The sequence below is a fragment of the Cetorhinus maximus genome, chromosome 10 (genome assembly GCF_964194155.1).
Source record: "Cetorhinus maximus chromosome 10, sCetMax3.hap1.1, whole genome shotgun sequence".
Classification (NCBI taxonomy): domain Eukaryota; kingdom Metazoa; phylum Chordata; class Chondrichthyes; order Lamniformes; family Cetorhinidae; genus Cetorhinus; species Cetorhinus maximus.
The window spans coordinates 131,514,956-131,535,344 of NC_135888.1; positions in this window are offsets into that span (position 1 = coordinate 131,514,956).

The window sequence follows — 20,389 nt, forward strand, 5'->3', positions numbered from 1 at the left end:
TTCTTGATCATCTTGTCCACCTGTTCTGCCACATTCAAGGACCTGTGGACATGGGCTCCAAGGTCTCTCACTTCCTCAATCCCTCTCAATATCCTCCCATTTATTGAGCATTCCCTTGCTTTGTTTGTTCTCCCCAAATGTATTACCTCACATTTTTCTGGATTGAATTTCATTCACTGCTTTTCAGCCCACTCAACCAAACTATTGATATCATTCTGGAGTTGACAGCTATCCTCTTCACTATCAACTACATGGCCAATTTATGTGACATTTATAAATTTCCCAATCATGCCCCCCACATTTAAATCTAAATCATTAATATATACAACAAACAGCAAGGGCCCCAACTGAGCCCTGTGGGACACCACTGGAAACCATTTTCCATTCGCAAAAACATCCATCGACCATTACCCTTTGTTTCCTGTCACTGAGCCAATTTTGGATCCAACCTGCCACCCTCCCCTGTATCCCATGGGATCTCACTTTCCTGACCAGTCTGTCATGTGGGACCTTGTCAAATACCTTCCTGAAATCCATGTAGACAACATCCACTGCACTATCCTCACCAATCCTCCTTGTTACTTAAAAAATTCTATTTAGTAAGACACGATCTTCCCCTAACAAAACCACGCTGACCACCCTGATCAATCTGTGTCTTTCACATGACAGTTTATCCTGTCTCTCAGAATTGTTTCCAATTCACTGAAGTCAGGCTGACCGGCCTATAATTTTCTAGTCTATCCCTCGCACCCTTTTTAAATAATGGTACAACTTTCGTAGACCTCCAATCCTTTGGGACCTCGTGTATCTAGTGAGGATTGTAAAATGATCCTCAGAGCATCCGCTATTTCGTCCCTGGCTTCCTTCAACACCCTGGGATACAATCCACCTGGCCCTGGTGATTTATCCAACTTCAAGGATGTCAGTCCCTCCAGTACTTCCACTCTCACTATGCTTATTGTATCTAATATTTCACACTCCTCCTCTGCCCTTCTGAGAGTACAGCACTCCCTCAGTACTGCCCCTCTGACAGTGCAGCACACTCACAGTACTGCCCCTTAGTGCAGCACTCCCTCAGTACTGCCCCTCTGACAGTGCAGTGCACTCTCAGTAGTGCTCCTTTGACAGTGCAGCGCACTCCCTCAGTACTGCCCCCACTGACAGTGCAGCACACTCACAGTACTGCTACTTGGTGCAGCACTCCCTCAGCACTGCCCCTTGGTGCAGGACCCCCTCAGTACTGCCCTCTGGCAGTGCAGCACTCCCTCAGTACGGCCTCTTGGGGCAGCGCTCCCTCAGACTGCTCCTTGGTGCAGGACTCCCTCAGTACTGCCCTCTGGCAGTGCAGCATTCCCTCAGTACTGCCCTCTGGCAGTGCAGCACTCCCTCAGCACTGACCCTCTGGCAGTGCAGCACTCCCTCAGTACTGCCCTCTGACAGTGCAGCACTCCCTCAGTAATGGTGCTGAGACTGTCAGCTTGGATTTTCTACATAAGTCTCCGGAATTCGAGTCAAGGATACTATCTGACTAGCCAGAACTCTTGAATGCTGCTAATTGGGCGTGTTGTAAAATAAACCCTTATTGTACAATTGCACACACCCCTCCTTACTCACTCTATGTGGGCAATGCAACATGGAATTCCATTACCTGTCCAGAAGGTGGCAGCAAAATGCTGTAGTCAGGCCCACACATGGGCCAGAATTTTACGTTGAATTAAGGGGTCCGCATTCTGAAGCCTTCGCGCTCGCTTGCAGCATTACGTTCGGTGGGCGTGCGCGGGGGTGTTGGAAACGTGCCCGCCGACAATTAAGCGAGCAATTAAGCCTTTTGAGGAGGCAATTAGTAGAGATTCTATGTGGCCTGTGCACCACTTTTACGTTTTTAGGTTGGCAGACGGGGCCAATCGGCCAGGTGGCCTTCACGTTGTCACCTCACACTCGACCCAGGGCCAGGTAAAATATCTGGGATGAAATAAAACAAGATGTCTGAGGGGTTGAGGTGCGATGAGTTCTGCTGTCGGTTGCTTGAATTTGCATGGCAGAGAGAGATTGTGGCATTTTTTTTCGTGTGCAATCTTCACCGGGGCAATGCTGCAGCTCCCTGAAGCAGCCCCGCGGCACTTGTCAACCTTCAGGGAGCTCGGTAGAAACACGCGCCCGCACCCTCACTTCTCATCGTGCCTGCCCTTTACCCCCTCCCACCCCCACCCCTCCGACTGCTGGCACCCTCTCTGCTCCTTGTAAACTTTACAGGTGAAAACTGGCTCTTGCTGCGAGATCGTCCTGATGGGTGGTGAACACCTCCACACAGTGGCCAGTGAGGTGGGGGGGGTCACAGCTGTGGTCCAGGGAGGCTGGGAGGGAATCTCCAGGTCTTCCGGGAATGCTGGCCTTTTGCCTCCCCGGGAGGCAGTCGGCTTCCGTGTTTCTGATGGCCGCTGACCAACGACCTTAATTGGTCTTTTAGTGACGGAACAAGCTACCTGGCCGCTTGCTGACGGGCAGCCGCTCTGCCCCAGCTTCGGCCTTCCTGAAAATGGCTCGGAGGTGGGGATGGTGTCGGCAAACTGGCACGTCAGCCCGAGGCGCAACATTACACCCTTCCCTCTCCGTTACCCCGTCAAAAATCTCGATCAAATGCGTTTCCTTAATGGATCCACATCTGTCCAAGTGACTAATTCTGCTTTTGATGATCAACCCCCAAAGTTTCCCCACCACCGAGGCTAAACTGACCAGCCTGTGACTGCTGGGTATATCTTTGAACAAGGGGTGTAACATTTGCAATTCTCCAGCCCTCTGGCACCACCCCCCTGTTCTAAGGGGGACTGGGAGATTAGGGCCAGTGCCTGCCCGATTTCGACCCTTGCTTTCCTCAGTATCCAAACAGTCGTTTGGCAACACAGGACTTGAGTATTGCTGAAAGAATGAGGCATTTTTTTGTTGAAGCTTTTTGTCTTTGCACTCATCAGGGCAATGGGCGAGAAAGTACCAACGTCAGGGGAAACAACATCTTTATACTGGACGAGAAGCAAGTGCTGATTGGTTGGCAAGAGGCAGTTGACAGTCAGTCACAATGAACTGATGCATTCTCCATGGCAACATCACCACAAATCAGAGTCCACTTGCCAACCAATCGGCACCCTCTTCTCATACAGTGTAAATATACTGTTTCCTCTGACATTGATATTTTTTTGCGCGGTGTCCTGGTGAGTGCAAGACGAGAAGCTTTGACAAATAATGTCTCTGTTTTCAGCAATCGCTCAGTATCCTTGGATGCACCTCATCTGGTCCCGATGGCTCCTCGAGCTGGGTCCTGGCGTTCTGTCGGAGGCAGTAACCAAGGCTTACGGGCCCGAATTTTCCTGGCGCCCCCCCAGCGTGTTGTGTTATCGTGCTGGGGCCATTTTTAAGTTGGGCTGGGTCGCGAATTACCCTTTTCAAAGCGGCGGGTAGCCTGTCAACTGAACTGAAAGGCCTATTAATTAAGGCCAAGGGAGGGTCAGAGGCTGACAGTGATTTTTCAGTTGGCCTGTTGGCCTCTCGCAGCACCTGGAGGGTGGCAGATGACTGGAGTGGGGGTGGGGGTGGGGGGTGGATGGAGGGCAGCATTATTCCAGGATCAACTTGGAGGCTCCTCCTTACTGCTTCTGTATAACCCCAGCTGCGGATGCAGGGGTTGTCCCTTCCACAGTAGTTGCCAGGCAGCAATGGCCATTTCTTTTGCAAATGCTTGTACAACGTGCTGTGAGGTTGTCTGCAGCACCTTCAGCGCTAGAGGGTTTCCTATTGGACCAAGGCCTTCCCGCCAGCCTTAATTGGACGCTGAGTGCAATTAACCTCTGGCCATGCATCTTTTTCTTATTTTTTTCACAGGATCTGGGCGTCACTGGCCCATCCCTAGTTGCCCTTTGGAAGGTGGTGGTGAGCACATCGTTGCAGTCCATGTGGTGTAGGTACACCCACAGTGCTGTTAGGGAGGGAGTTCCAGCATTTTGACCCAGAGACAGTGAAGGAACGGCGATATATTTCCAAGTCAGGATGATGAGTGGCTTGGAGGGGAACTTCCAGGGGTGGTGTTCCCATGAATCTGCTGCCCTTGTCCTTCTAGGTGGTAGAGGTCATGGGTTTGGAAGGTGTTGTTGAAGGAGCCTTGGTGAGTTGCTGCAGGGCATCTTGTAGATGGTACACACTGCTGCTACTGTGTGTCAGTGGTGGAGGGAGTGAATGTTGAAGGTGGTGGATGGGGTGCCAATCAAGCGGGCTGCTTTGTCCTGGATGGTGTCAAGCACCTTGAGTGTTGTTGGAGCTGCACTCATCCAGGCGAGTGGAGAGTATTCAATCATACTCCTGACTTGTACCTTGTAGATGGTGGACAGACTTTGGGGAGTCAAGAGGTGAGTTAGCTAAACAAGAGGGGTGAGGGATCAAGCTTGGTAGAGGTAACAATTCAAGGTGTAGAGTCAAGACAGGAGAGCAAAATAGTAACATGAGAAATGAAGGTCAGAGAATGGCAGGAAGGGGCAGGGAGAAAAAACCCAAGAATACATCAACAGTCAAGATTAGATGTTACAAAGGTAACAAAAAGACAAAACAGAAGGCTCTCTATCTGAATACGCATAGCATTCATAACAAAGCAAATGAATTAATGGTCCACATTGAAGTAAATAAATGTGATCTGATAGCAATTATGGAGATGTGGCTGCAGGATGACAAAGATTAAGTCCTTAATGTTAAGGGTACATGACATTCAAGAAGAATAGGAAGCTAGGTAAAGGTGGAGGGGTAGTACTGTTAATCAAAGAGGGCATTGGTGCAATAGTTAGAGATGACCTTGGTTCAGGAGATCAGGATGTAGAATCGGTTTGGGTGGAGATGAGGAATAGTAGGGGAGAAAAGTATTTAGTGGGTGTGGTCTACAGGCCCCCTAACAGTAGCCATCATGTAGGACAAAATATTCAAGAGAAAATATTGTGTGCTTGTGATAAAGGAACAGCAATAATCAAGGGTGATTTTAATCTACACGTAGACTGGAAAAATCAGGTTGGCAGTAATAGCCTGGATGAGGAGTTCTTAGAATGCTTTTGAGATAGTTTCTTAGAGCAGCATGTTCTGGAACCAACCAGAGAGCAGGTTATATTAGACTTGGTATTGTATATTGTGACAAGATTAATTAATGGCCCCAAAGTAAAGGCACCCCTAGGTAGCAGTGACCACAAAATGATTGAATTTTACATCCAGTTTGAAAGGGAGAGGAGCGGGTCTAAGACTAGTATCTTAAACTTAAATAAGGGCAACTATGTGGGGATGAAAGCTGAGCTAACTGAAGTGAACTGGGAAACTAGGCTAGAGGATAGATCAATAGGGAAGCAGTGGCAGACATTTAAGGGGATATTTCAGAGTATTAAGAATGATTACATTCCTATTATAAATAAAAATTCTAAGGGGAGGACCCACCATCCGTGGTTAACTAAAAAAGTTAAGGAAATCATCAAACTTAAGGAAAAAGCATACAACTCCACAAAGTTGAGTGGCAGGACAGGTGATTGGACAGAATATAAAGAACGGCAGAGAATGACTAAGAGGTTATCAGGAGAAAGAAATTAGAGTGTGAGAGGAAGCTAGCTAGAAATGTAAAAACGAATAGTTAGAGTTTCTACAGGTATTTAAAAGGAAAAGAGTAAGTAGAGTGTTGGTCCTCTAGAGTGTGACAGTGGGGAGTTAATAATAGATAATAAGGAAATGGCGGAAGAAATGAACAAATATTTTGCTTCTGTGTTCACTATAGAGGATACAAAAAACCTTCCAGTAATAGCTGCAAATCAGGAGGTGAAAGGGAGAGAGGGACTTGGTGAAATTGAAATCACTAGGGAAACGGTACTGAGCAAATTGATGGAGCTGCGGGCTGGCAAGTCTCCGGGTCCCAATGGACTATATCTTGGGGTCTTAAAAGAGGCGGCTAATGAGGTAGTTGATGCGCTGGTGTTAATTTTCCAAAATTCACTAGATTCTGGAAACATTTCATCAGATTGTAAAGTAGCAAATATAACCCCTCTATTCAAGAAGGGAGGGAGGCAGAAAACTGGAAACTATAGGCCTGTTAGCTTGACGTCCGTCATGGGGAAGTTATTAGAATCGATCATTAAGGAGGTTATAGCTGGGCACTTAGAAGAGCTCAAGGCAATAAAGAAGAGTCAGCATGGTTTTGTGAAAGGAAAATCATGTTTAACTAATTTATTGGAGTTTTTTGAAGGAGTAACATGCGCGATGGATAAAGGGGAGCCTGTAGACGTGCTGTACTTGGATTTCCAGAAGGCATTTGATAAGGTGTCACATCAAAGCTTATTATGGAAAATAAAAGCAGTGTAGGGGGTGACATATTAGCATGGGTAGAAGATTGGCTGGTTGGCAGAAAGCAGGGAGTATGCATAAATGGGTCTTTTTTGGATTGGCAGGATGTGACAAGTGGAGTCCCACAGGGGTATGTGCTGGGGCCTCAACTTTTTACGACTTACATCAATGACTTAGATGAAGGGAGTGAAAACAGGGTAGCTAAATTTGCAGATGACACAAAGATAGGTAGGAAAGTATATCGTGAAGAGGACATGAGGAGGCTGCAGATGGATATTGATAAGTTGAGTGAGTGGGCAAAGATCTGGCAAATGGAGTTTAATGTGGGAAAATATGAAGTTGTTCACTTTGGCAGAAAGAACAAAAGGGGGGATTGTAAATGCACTGGAGACGGTTCAGAGGAGGTTTATTAGGTTGATGCCTGGAATGAGTGGGTTGTCTTATGAGGAAAGGTTGGACAGATTGGGCTTGTTTCCACTGGAGTTTAGAAGAGTGAGGGGTGCTTTGATTGAAGTATATACGAACATGAACGGCCTTGAGAAGATGGACGTGGAAAGGATGTTTCCTCTTGTGGGTGAGTCCAGAACTAGGGGGCACTGTTTTAAAATTAGGGATTGCCCTTTTAGGACAGAGATGAGGAGAATTTTTTTCTCTCAGAGGGTTGTGTGACTTTGGAACTCTCTGCCTTAGAAGGCGGTGGAAGGGGAAGATCATTGAATATTGAATAGAGGCAGATAGATTCTTGTTAGGCAAGGGGATCAAAGGTTATTGGGGGTTAGATGGGAATGTGGAAATCGAAACAGAAGAAGATCAGCCATGATCTTATTGAATGGCGGAGCAGGCTCGAGGGGCCGAATGGCCTACTCCTGTTCCTAAACCTTATGTTCTAATGTGCTCACCACAGGATTCCCAGCACCTGACTTGCTCTTGTAGCCACTGCATTTCTATGGCTCGTCCAGTTCAGTTTTCGGTTATTCATTCGCAAATTGTGGCAGAAATTATTCTGAAGCAGCGTCCGGCCCAAAAGGTGAAAATCTAGCCAATCAACTTGAAGTACGGTCGGCCTTTCAAATCCCTGAAGTGGAGCCTCAATGCCAGTATTAGACTGTTTGGGCCGAGTGGCCTGATTCAGTGCATTTTTTCTATGTCATTCCATGGGTTTATTAGAAATTGAATCACTTTCTTCCAATGTTCACTGTTCAGGGTCAATCTGGCCTCACAAGTGTTCCCATGGATCTTTCCCTCCCCAGCTCTCAGAGCTAATTCCTGGCTGGCCCAGCACCGAGGCTGCTTCCTTCTTTCCCACGGCATCCCATTTCTCTCTCTCCTGCATTCCTAAATTAGATTGCAGTCCATGCCAACTGGGAGTGAGAAACCCCTTCTCTGACCTAAACACCAATCTCGCGAGGCCTTCATGCCCCCCCGCTCCCGTCCCCTCTGCATGTCCATCCCTGGAGCAAACCAGATTTCCATCTGGCCCTAACATTTATAAACAGGATGTTGTAAGCGTTAACATTTGCGGGGGTGCAGTGGTGGGGGGGGCAGTGTCTGTGAATGTGTTAAAGGAGGGTCTCTGTGAGTGTGTGAATATTTACGGGGGGGTCTCTGTGAGTGTGTGAATATTTACAGGGGGGGTCTCTGTGAGTGTGTGAATATTTACAGGGGGGGTCTCTGTGAGTGTGTGAATATTTACAGGGGGGGTCTCTGTGAGTGTGTGAATATTTACAGGGGGGGTCTCTGTGAGTGTGTGAATATTTACAGGGGGGGTCTCTGTGAGTGTGTGAATATTTACAGGGGGGGTCTCTGTGAGTGTGTGAATATTTACAGGGGGGTCTCTGTGAGTGTGTGAATATTTACGGGGGGGGATCTCTGTGAGTATGTGAATATATACGGGGGGGTCTCTGTGAGTGTGTGAATATTTACAGGGGGGGTCTCTGTGAGTGTGTGAATATTTACAGGGGGGGTCTCTGTGAGTGTGTGAATATTTACAGGGGGGGTCTCTGTGAGTGTGTGAATATTTACAGGGGGGGTCTCTGTGAGTGTGTGAATATTTACGGGGGGGGGTCTCTGTGAGTGTGTGAATATTTACGGGGGGGTCTCTGTGAGTGTGTGAATATTTACGGGGGGGTCTCTGTGAGTGTGTGAATATTTACAGGGGGGGTCTCTGTGAGTGTGTGAATATTTACGTGGGGGTCTCTGTGAGTGTGTGAATATTTACGGGGGGGGTCTCTGTGAGTGTGTGAATATTTATGGGGGGGTCTCTGTGAGTGTGTGAATATTGGCGGGGGGGTCTCTATGAGTGTGTGAATATTTACGGGGGGGTCTCTGTGAGTGTGTGAATATTGACGGGGGGGTCTCTATGAGTGTGTGAATATTTACGGGGGGGTCTCTGTGAGTGTGTGAATATTTACAGGGGGGTTCTCTGTGAGTGTGTGAATATTTACAGGGGGAGGTCTCTACGTGTGTGAATATTTACAGGGGGGGTCTCTGTGAGTGTGTGAATATTTACAGGGGGGGGTCTCTACGTGTGTGAATATTTACAGGGGGGGTTCCTGTGAGCGTGTGAATATTTACAGGGGGGGTCTCTGTGAGTGTGTGAATATTTACAGGGGGGGTCTCTGTGAGTGTGTGAATATTTACAGGGGGGGGTCTCTGTAAGTGTGTGAATATTTACGGGGGGGGTCTCTGTGAGTGTGTGAATATTTACGGGGGGGTCTCTGTGAGTGTGTGAATATTTACGGGGGGGGTCTCTGTGAGTGTGTGAATATTTACAGGGGGGCTCTCTGTGAGTGTGTGAATATTTACGGGGGGGTCTCTGTGAGTGTGTGAATATTTACGGGGGGCGTCTCTGTGAGTGTGTGAATATTTACGGGGGGGTCTCTGTGAGTGTGTGAATATTTACAGGGGGGGTCTCTGTGAGTGTGTGAATATTTACAGGGGGAGGTCTCTACGTGTGTGAATATTTACAGGGGGGGTTCCTGTGAGTGTGTGAATATTTACAGGGGGGGGTCTCTACATGTGTGAATATTTACAGGGGGGGTTCCTGTGAGCGTGTGAATATTTACAGGGGGGGTCTCTGTGAGTGTGTGAATATTTACAGGGGGGGGTCTCTGTAAGTGTGTGAATATTTACAGGGGGGGTCTGCGTGAGTGTGTGAATATTTACAGGGGGGGTCTCTGTGAGTGTGTGAATATTTACAGGGGGGGTCTCTGTGAGTGTGTGAATATTTACAGGGGGGTCTCTGTGAGTGTGTGAATATTTACAGGGGGGGTCTCTGTGAGTGTGTGAATATTTACAGGGGGGGTCTCTGTGATTGTGTGAATATTTACGGGGGGGTCTCTGTAAGTGTGTGAATATTTACAGGGGGGTCTCTGTAAGTGTGTGAATATTTGCAGGGGGGTCTCTGTGAGTGTGTGAATATTTACGGGGGGGGTCTCTGTGAGTGTGCGAATATTTACGGGGGGGGTCTCTGTGAGTGTGTGAATATTTACAGGGGGGGATGTCTGTGAGTGTGTAAATTTTTACGGGGGGGGGGTCTCTATGAGTGTGTGAATATTTACAGGGGTGTCTCTGTGAGTGTGTGAATATTTTCAGGGGGGGTCTCTGTGAGTGAGTGAATATTTACAGGGGGGTCTCTGTGAGTGTGTGTATATTTACAGGGGGGTCTCTGTGAGTGTGTGAATATTTACGGGGGTGTCTCTGTGAGTGTGTGAATATTTACAGGGGGGGTCTCTGTGAGTGTGTGAATATTTACGGGGGTGTCTCTGTGAGTGTGTGAATATTTACGGGGGGGTCTCTGTGAGTGTGTGAATATTTACGGGGGGGTCTCTGTGAGTGTGTGAATATTTACTGGGGGGTCTCTGTGAGTGTGTGAATATTTACGGGGGGGTCTCTGTGAGTGTGTGAATATTTACGGGGGGGTCTCTGTGAGTGTGTGAATATTTACTGGGGGGTCTCCGTGAATGTGTGAATATTTACGGGGGGGTCTCCGTGAGTGTGTGAATATTTACGGGGGGGTCTCTGTGAGTGTATGAATATTTACAGGGGGGGTCTCTGTGAGTGTGTGAATATTTACAGGGGGGTCTCTGTGAGTGTGTGAATATTTACGGGGGGGTCTCTGTGAGTGTATGAATATTTACAGGGGGGGTCTCTGTGAGTGTGTGAATATTTACAGGGGGGGTCTCTGTGAGTGTGTGAATATTTACGGGGGGGTCTCTGTGAGTGTGTGAATATTTACGGGGGCGTCTCTGTGAGTGTGTGAATATTTACAGGGGGGGGCTCTCTGTGAGTGTGTGAATATTTACAGGGGGGTCTCTGTGAGTGTGTGAATAATTACAGGGGGGGGTCTCTGTGAGTGTGTGAATATTTACAGGGGGGTCTCTGTAAGTGTGTGAATATTTACAGGGGGGGGTCTCTGTGAGTGTGTGAATATTTACGGGGGTGTCTCTGTGAGTGTGTGAATATTTACAGGGGGGGTCTCTGTGAGTGTGTGAATATTTACAGGGGGGGTCTCGGTGAGTGTGTGAATATTTACGGGGGGGTCTCTGTGAGTGTGTAAATATTTACAGGGCGGTCTCTGTGAGTGTGTGAATATTTACGGGGGGGTCTCTGTGAGTGTGTAAATATTTACAGGCCGGTCTCTGTGAGTGTGTGAATATTTACGGGGGGGGTCTCTGTGAGTGTGTGAATATTTACGGGGGGGTCTCTGTGAGTGTGTAAATATTTACAGGCCGGTCTCTGTGAGTGTGTGAATATTTACGGGGGGGGTCTCTGTGAGTGAGTGAATATTTACGGGGGGGTCTCTGTGAGTGTGTAAATATTTACAGGCCGGTCTCTGTGAGTGTGTGAATATTTACAGGCCGGTCTCTGTGAGTGTGTGAATATTTACAGGGTGAGGTCTCTGTGAGTTGGTAATGGGCAGGGTGGCAAATTGACCAAAGGGGCTCTTGCAACAATGACCTGGGGTTTTATGTACACCAGTTTTAGAAGGTGGCGTGACTCCGGGCAGGGTTTTCTGATCCGGCCAGTGGCAGGCGCTGTGGTGGGGTTAGTGGGGTGGGGTGGGTGTGGGTGGTGGTTTGGGGGGGGTGGGGGAGCGGAAAATTCGGACTGTGTCCAAATGTCAGTTTCCCATTTGCGGAAAAATGAATTGCAATTTCCTGGTCCCGACCCCCATGGCAACTCGTGTTGCCTGTCACATCGGTACAGGAACCATATTCACGCGCCTTTGCATCTGGTGAACTCTCCTTAAAAACCCAGGTCGCTGGAATCACAGTCCCCGTGCCCCCCATCCCCAATCCTGATGGCCACACCGGTGGCTAATTAGCTCGGAGAAAATCACAACCGGATATAACCGATGTGCGTCTGGCGAACTGCATTTAACTTGCAACTTTGAGGTATGTGCGTGCGGCGGATGCCTGCGTTTCACTGCGCTGTCTTCGTGGCCTCCCTGACTCCCTGCCAAGGCTGCTCAGGCAAGACCAGCGGGAACCGGGCGGGAAGGTACACGCTTGACGGGGGTGGGTAGAGGGGGTGTGTTTGCCCGGAGGAGCCCCGGAGGGAAAGGGTAGACAAAGACACATGACTGGGGTGGGGTGGTGAAAGGAAGAAGGGGGCATAAGGCTGGGGCAGTCCTGGGGCAGTGTGCACTGTGCTACAAGGCTGTACCTGGTGTGCCTTTCCCGGTCCCAGTTCGGGGAGGAGGAGGAGGGCCTGTCTGTGTCAGCCGTGCACAGCGTAGAGTGCAGGGCATGGCCGGTCCCTCACACCTTTGGGTCCTGGTGGCTTGGCACTGGGCTGCAGGTGGCACAGTCACAGTCAAGGGAGGCATCCTCAGCCTGTAAATAGGGAACTGGTCAGGGGAGCCCTCAATGGTCTCATGGTGGGGTGGGGGGGCAGTGGGGGGGGGTTGCAGTCTCTGTAGGTCACTGTGCCTAGGGTCTCAAGATGGGGAGGGGTGCGGTGGACATGGGACATTGGGACCTCCACAGAAAATGTTTCAGGGGGGGGTGAGTTCAGGGATATCTACACCAACAATGATGGGCTCCAGGATTAGAGGGGGAGACAGGAGAGTGATCGGAGGGAGGGAAACTTGCACATGATGCTCTTCCGGGACAATAGGAGGGACTTGGATGGTGACGGGGGTGGGGGGAGGGCAGTTGGAAGCTGGTCTTATAGCATAGGTGGAGCAGCACCATTTCAACAACCGATGGAATGATGCAGTGAAAAATAACCTTGGGAGAAGTTGCCACGCGAGGGGTCTGAGGGCTTGTGGGAGGAGTCGATTACTGCACTTTGGGGCCGATTGAAGGGGCACTCTAATAATTTCCACTTCAGGGCGTGGAGGGCAAGGCTCAGCTGAGACATGTGAGGAAAACTCAAATACCAATTGAAGGATTTGGGCGCCTTAACTCACGTTGCGTGTTCTTGCTCGAACCCATTCCGGCTTGGGGTCAAACGTTAACTGGGTTTGTAGGACCATTTGTCCCTCTCATAGGAATGACCAAAGGCCGGAAAGATCCAGCAGTGAAGGGACCACAGCTGAAGCACATCGGCAAAATTCTCCAAAGGCCTCTCTACACATCGCAGCTGAGAGGTTCAGGCTTTACACAGCTCAACGATTACAGTCATTACATTAGTGCAAGTCTGGGCCCTTGTCTACTCCAAAGGAGGCAGCCTGACAGTGACTGGGGCTGACAGCATCAGGCTGTGCTCACCCAGATCCTACCCCCTTTTTGAAAGCACTCTCATGCCTGGGGCGTTGGGGTGGGGGTGGTGGGGGAGGATGGTGGGAATGTTGGGGGCATGGGAGTTGTGGTGGATCAGCTTCCAGTGATCCTTAAGGCTGTGCAGCACCTTGAAGGGAGGATCTGGGGATGGAATGCCTGGAATGAGGGCAGCCCAGGGGCTTCACGCTGACTCCCTAGCTTGGCGGCGGACGGTGATCAGTGCGGGGTTATGTCTCTGTCCAATTTTTCCACAGAGACGAGAAGGGCCGGACGGATGGAGCGAGCAACGATTCCTTTTTCGTGGTCCTCATGCACCTGAGGAGGAGAAGACCAGCCCGTCGCTGTCAGGAAGGGTAAAGGGAAGAGTCTTACCTTGAGGAGCATGGGCCAGCGGGGCTTCATGAAGACCCAGATGCTGAGGTGGAGAGGTCAATTCCACCGAGGTGTTTGGCGTGATCCAGGGCGTACCGGAGACTTCTCTCGATCTTGGAGATGGGCAAGAGACAGTGCCGCAGGTGCCTTTGCTTTTCAAGGGATGTGGTGGCTCACATCTGCCACATTCTTCACGTGAGGACCTGATGCCACACAGCCTGGGAGGTCATCCATTGCTAGTGGTGCTAAAGGTGACCACTGCACTCAATGTTTTCTGCGAGCGACTCATTCCAGGGCTCTATGGGGGCCCCTCTGTGGAATATCACGAACCTCTGCTCATTGACGCATTGGAGAGGTCACCAACACCCCAATCAGTAAGGCACACAATCACGTCCAGTTCCCCCTGGATGAAGCTAGCCAGGCTGCCAGAGCATTGGGATTTTCAGTGATCTCCGGATTCCCACAGGTGCAGGGCGCCATCAACTGCACCATTGTGGCTTTAAGAGCTCCTTGGCAGCAGCCGCTAGGATTTCTCAATAGACAAGGCTTCCACTCTCTCAACTTGCGGCTGGTCTGTGACCACCCAAAGCAGGTTATGCAGGTCTGTGCGACCCTGGGAACTCACACGACTCTTACATCTTGAGTCACTCGCAGGTGCCACTGATCGTTGAGGGCTTTGAGCGCATTCAGGGACTGGCTCATCAGTGACAAAGGCTACCCACAAAAGACGTGGCTAATAATGCCCATTCAGCGGCCACAGAGTGCTTCAGAGGGGAGGTACAATGTGGCTCATTCCGCGACACATTCCTTGATTAAGCTTGATTGACATGCTGAAGATGAGTTTCTGATGTCTGGACCGGTCAGGCGACGCTCTCCAGTCGTCTCCCCAGAAGGTGTCCTGCATCATTGTAGTTTGCTGTGCTTTACATGGCTTGGTGTTCCAAAGAGGGGGAGGAGTTACCAGATAGAGAGATGGAGGAGTTGCACGTCCCCTCTGATGAGGGGGACATCGAGAGGATGAGCTCGATGAGGGTGAGGATGTTGAGGCCCCAGAAGAGGAGGCCATAGCATGGGCCAGACGCCACTGTGAAATCCTTATAAGCACAAGGTTCCGGGACGATGAAGATGACTAGCTCATACCAGCCTCTTTCACCTGTGCCCTCCATGCAGGCTTAACATTAACACCTTCTTCGCTATCCTCAGCATCTCAGTGGAGGACATCAATCTCAGAATGACTAGTCACAATCTTGGCCTCGCCCTTGGAAGCCTCTGGAGCATGTGGCCGTTCTGTTATGGGAGGAGAACTCCACCAGCTCGCACTGTGAAGCAAGTAGACATGGTGCAGCCCTTTCAAGCATCGCACCAACGTCTCACTGCCTACGGCAGCCTTCAAGAGGCAGAAGCAGCACTGAAAACCCCAGTGCACTCATGGCAGTATGCCTGGAGCATTGTAAGGTGCCTCAAGGAGGGCAATCATCAACCACTGGTCCTAGTGTGAATGTCTGAGGACTGATCTGAATCTGGAATGTGGCATCCCTCCACAGGCCATCCCTCATGCAACAATAATGTTCAGGCCTCACCTTCATACCGAGAGCCCAGCCTGAGGTCGCTTGTTAGGTGGCTGTGATCTGTCACTCTCAGTCACGTGTGTGAGCCTGTGAGCCAGGTCACCTTTGTGTGCACAGAGGGAGCTTCAGCAGCACCATGGTCTGATCATTGACAGTCGCTCATGACCCAGCGTTCGCCTGGAGCTTCCCAAGTTCCCGTCCAGCATCGCCTTGGCATCTGTGGCCCAGTAAATGTCAACATTGTATTTAGGCATTACTTTGTAACTCCATTGATAATAAAGCACACGCATCAGATGTTCTGGAGTTTTGCTTTGATTCCATTTGGGGCCTCCACATTTTCAATCCAGCGTTTTCAGATATACACAAGAAAACCAGGGTTGCTGATGGCACTGTCACGATCAGATAACCATGGCGATTGCCCATCGGAAAGCTGGCTCAGGGGTTAGGTCAAACCACGCTAGCCAGGCCTTCAGGTCCAAAGCAGCATCCTCCCATTTAATAGTCCGGCATCAGGAGCCCAGACACACACTCTGATCTCACATAAGAGTAGAAATGTCTAGCAGACATTTCAGGAGTCACCTAGTGCTATCTAGGTCCATAACTCTGCATCATACAGGTGGAGAGGGGGAACTACTATAGGGGTGATGTCCAGCTGTACATGCAGTCATGATGTCACCCTACAGACCTCCATGAGCGGCTAAGATCCCTGACTAATTGCTTGAAACGTAACCCATATCCCAGCCTGACAGAATTACATGGAGGTCACTGAAAGATGCACCAAGTTAGATTGACTCCAGTGCGGGTTGGCATTAAAACCTCTCAGATCCTCATTGACCAGTCTTCAGCGCAGCAGCATCAGGAGAATAAACCTATGCTCAGGAGGCCAGGTGATCTGATCCTCGGATGCCAGTCTAAGATATACATTGCCCAACCACCATGTCGGTAGAACAAGAGGCTTTGCTCATGTTGTTGCTGTGGACAGAAAGGTGACTCACTACTGAGGCTGTGCGATTGAGGTACATGATGGGGGATATGTGAGGGGGGGAGCATCTGTTACACTTGATGAGACTCTCAGATAAGCAAAATATATTGACAGATGTGCAAAGTATTTACAGTAAGTAAGCACCCATTGTGCTCTCAGTGTTTCTTAATTTTTCTTGCCCTACTGCTCCGTCTAGGTGCTTCCCCGACATTGGCAGCAGAGGTGGAGGCAACCTGCTGACTGCTAAGCCCTGTTGTTTGTGATGACCTTGACGGGTGTCCTCTGGAGGGCTGAGGCTTGGAGGACCTCGGCCTGCTTTGGGCCTCCTGCTGTGGGGCAGATGAATCCTCAGTCTGAGCAGCTGGAGTATCAGTGGTCACAGGCAGAGGGGATTCGGAGCGGCTGGACAGTCCAGGAGAGTCCTGGGTGGATTGCCCTGGGGTCTCCGGCTGATGGTCTTCCTCCCCGTGGGTGTCTGAGGGCCTCTCCCTGACTCCTTGAAGAGGGAGATCGAGGTGCCCTGTCCCCCTCTTGCATAGCTATTGATGCAGCCCACTCACAGCCATAGCGATGGTGTGCGGGTCCGAGCGCTTACCCGGCACAAATTGCTGGACCAGGTCTCCATGATGTCGCCACCCTTCCAATGGTGACCTCAATGTGCTGGCATGTCACCATGACATCAGACAGAACGTGGACAGACTCCTCCATCCTCCATCCTAATCTAGTGACGGCTTCTGACAACCCTGCCTGTTGTACCCCCGCCTGTCTTTGGAGCTCCAACACCTCTCTCAGGGTCGATTCCAGAGGCTCGTCATTGGACTTTGAACACAGCAGGAGCCTGGCCTCCAACAGTCCATCGAGTGTCAGTGACCTTGGCTGTCACTGCCTCCGCCTGCTGTGGACCTGAACCTCTGCCGTGCTCACCAGGTGGTGACCCAGAGCCTGCTTTAAAGCTAGGTCCCACTGAGGTGTGTGTCTCTGCGCTGGCGGAGGGTGTGGGCGAGCACAGTGACCATAAGACCATAAAACATAAGACATAGGAGCAGAAGTAGGCCATTCGGCCCATCAAGACTGCTCCGCCATTCACTGAGATCATGGCTGATCTGATAATCCTCAACTCCACTTTCCTGCCTTTCCCCCATAACCCTTGGTTCCCTCAACACGACTCTGCAGCTAGTGGGTCGTCAGGATCCTCATCCAAGATAGTCTAGGGGCTGGGGCTGATGGGCTGGCTGGCGATGTATCTCCTCCTTTACTTGCTGGTGGCTGTAATAGAGAGAAGTGATTGGCTTGAGAGTCACCTACATTACAGAGCATTCAGTGTTGGCAGGTGGGTGAAGACCAGTGGACAGAGCCTCACTGGCTTGTTGGGAGACACCGATCTCGCCTTCGGTACAGGAACGCTCCCGATCCTTGCTCACCAGCTTTTCCCCCTGCTCCTCAAAGGGGGTGAGTGGCCTGAGCTCCGGCATCCCCTCCACCTGTCTGGGATCTCTCCCTGTTGCCCTGCCTAAAGACAGGTGGACAGACTGTGAGCAGGATGAATGCAAAAGTAGATGATGAGCACGCCTGCCTTCCGTGTGGCTGAGAGGACCTGTGTAAGGGTTGGAGATGCAACTTGTGCACGGTGTGACGAGAGATGAAGATTTAAAAGTGTGTGTGTGAGAGAATGAGCGGTGATGGCCCCTTGTGCTGGTCCTGTGTGAGGTCCCTGTGGACTGTAACCCTGTGAATGCCTGATGGGCTTGTGAGAGCGTGAGTTGAGAGTGAGGGGAAGGTTGATTGGCCCTGGCAGAGTGGGTGAGGTCATTCACCCCTTTTCAGCACTGGCACTGACTGCCCTGGCGACCTCCTCTCGAGCCTTGGCAGTGAAGTTGGTGGACCTCTGGCTCCCATCACGGGGTGGGGGGCGGGGGGTGGGGGGGGTGGTGGTAAAGGATCTCTCGCTAATTCTGGGCTGCCTGAAGGAGCGTAGCCAGTGCACTGTCGCTGAACTTGGGTCCACAGCACTCGTCTCTTCGGGGGGGCCGGTTCTGGTGTTTGTCACGGCAAGTCCTGGGCTGCATGGGTGCGGTTTAAGTATGGTGCCCGGAACTGGAACCCGACGAGTTAACAGTGGGGTGGACGAATCCCAGCCCCCTCTGCCACGATGAGCTGCTCGATCATGCCATACATCATGAGGTGACCAATGGATGATCTGGTGCGGGGGCCCATCTCGCCAGCTGACGGTAACCGCGCCGACTTTCCCACCCACCCCACCGGACTGAGGGTGGGATTTCCCCAGTGCGGTGACAGGCATGAAGATTGGGGTTTTTCCCGCCGGCCGCAATGACGGGTTTTAACGCTGTATCGTCTGCTACCCGGCTCGTTAATTACGCGCATAGGGAAAAGACGCCGAATCGTGGGCGAGCAGCCTCTGATTCGCCCGCTCTGTCGTGAGCTCACCAGCGCCTCACTCTGGGCACCATATTCAACGAGCAGCCGTGCGCAGTGGTCTCACCGTGTGCAGCACAGGACGTGGCCCCGAAAGGCAAGAAGGTGGCAGCCCCCAAGTTTAGTGAGTCTCCCCTGGGCCACCTGCTGGATACCGCGAAGGACTGCCTCTGCTCCTCTACCCCTGCTCTGGCCAGAGGGGGTCCACCAACATCACCAACTCTGGTTTGGTAGGCGGTGGCAGTGGTAGTCAGTGCCAATGCTGCACTGCAGAGGTTGGCCATCCAGTGCAGAATGGGGATGAATGATCTCATCCATTACGCTTGCTCAAGTCAACCAGGTCATCGCTCTAAACCCCCACACTCACAAGCACATTAGCCACTCTCAGGATGACGTTCCACAGGGATCTGACTCACTGCCAGCCTAAGGGACATCACCACTCCCTCTCACACACACACCCTCACATCTCCATCTGGCCTCGTATTCTCTGGAGCTCACGTCCTCACCCCGTCCATGGCTCCACTCAGCGCCCACGTCAGGCAGGCATCCTTATCGTCTTCTCTGACATGCATCTTGCTCACACTCTCTCCGCCTGTCTTTTGTGCAGGACAAGATAGCGCACAATCGGAGAGAGAGGCCCCAGACCAGGGGTGGAGTGCCTGACATCAAGGTTCTCACAGTGTACTGGAACTGAGCCATTGCACTGGCCGGAGAGGGCGTGAACCGTCCCTGCGGCGACGGAGAGGGCGGTGACAATCGCCCACGTGAGGATCCTGCACTGGCGCATCCTCAGGCAACCACATAGTGAATGGGGTGGCCGTTTCTCAAGTTGCCTGCCATGCACCAGTCACCCCTACTTTCTTTCGTAGGCACCTCTGCCAAGTGCCTGAGACCCTCAGCCAGACAGGCCCTCAGCTTGAGCCCTGACGACACCTCAAGATGAGGAAGCTGAGGACAGCCCCCTTAAAGACCCATCACAGCGCTCACCCACACCTTCCACCGGGGGCGGGGGAACACGTTCCTTGGTGGGACGTAGTTCTAGGGCAGGCTCAGGATCACGATCTGGTTCACAGCAGGCGGAGTCAGGGACATCCAAGGTCACCAGCGCTCGGAGGACTGCTGGAGATCAGGAATCTGTGGAGCCCAAGTAGGATGATTAGCCTCCGGTTTTATGGAGATGCAGAGCCAATCACGGGAACATCAGGAAGGGATGTCAACTGCATTCCTCAGATATCAACGCACGATGGAGGGGTCCGTCCGCGTTCAGTCTGAGTTAATAGCGCCGGCATTCCAACCCACCGAGGTCAACACTGGGAGGATGGCGGCCGCCATGGAGACCTCGGTCCAGAACATAGGTCCTGCACTGTGGCAGGAGCTTGGACTTCATCGGTGTTGGCATTGGTGGCATCCATCAGCGGCTACGTGAGAGGGGGTAGTTCGATCCCACTCTAGCTTACCCCTCTCCTCAGGGAATCAACCAAGGGCAATCGAGTACCTATAGGGATGAGGACCAGCAGCTGGGTATCCCAGGACCATCCACCCAGGTGGCCCCGGGAGTGTCCAGCCGATCCCAATCCCCTCTCCCTGTGACCCCATCAGTTGCAGTTCCTCAGGCTGAGGAGGGTGCACCCGCCCCACAGCAGGAGACCCAAAGCAGGCCTGGGCCCTCCAAGTTTTGGACCTCCAGAGGACACCTGCCAAAGTCATCACAGACAACATGGCGTAGCAGTCAGCAGGCTGCCTCCACCTCCACTGTGGATGTCGGGGAAGCACCAAGATGTAGCAGTAGGGTCAAAAAGACAAAGCAATATTAGGATCACATCGGTGGCACGGGTATTAAACACATGTAGATAGCTTTCACAAATGTAAATAGAATCACACCATTTCACATCTCTTGTGTTTGCCCCCTCTTTATGATGAGCTGTGTTGTTGTCAATCTTATGTGACACCATGGTCCC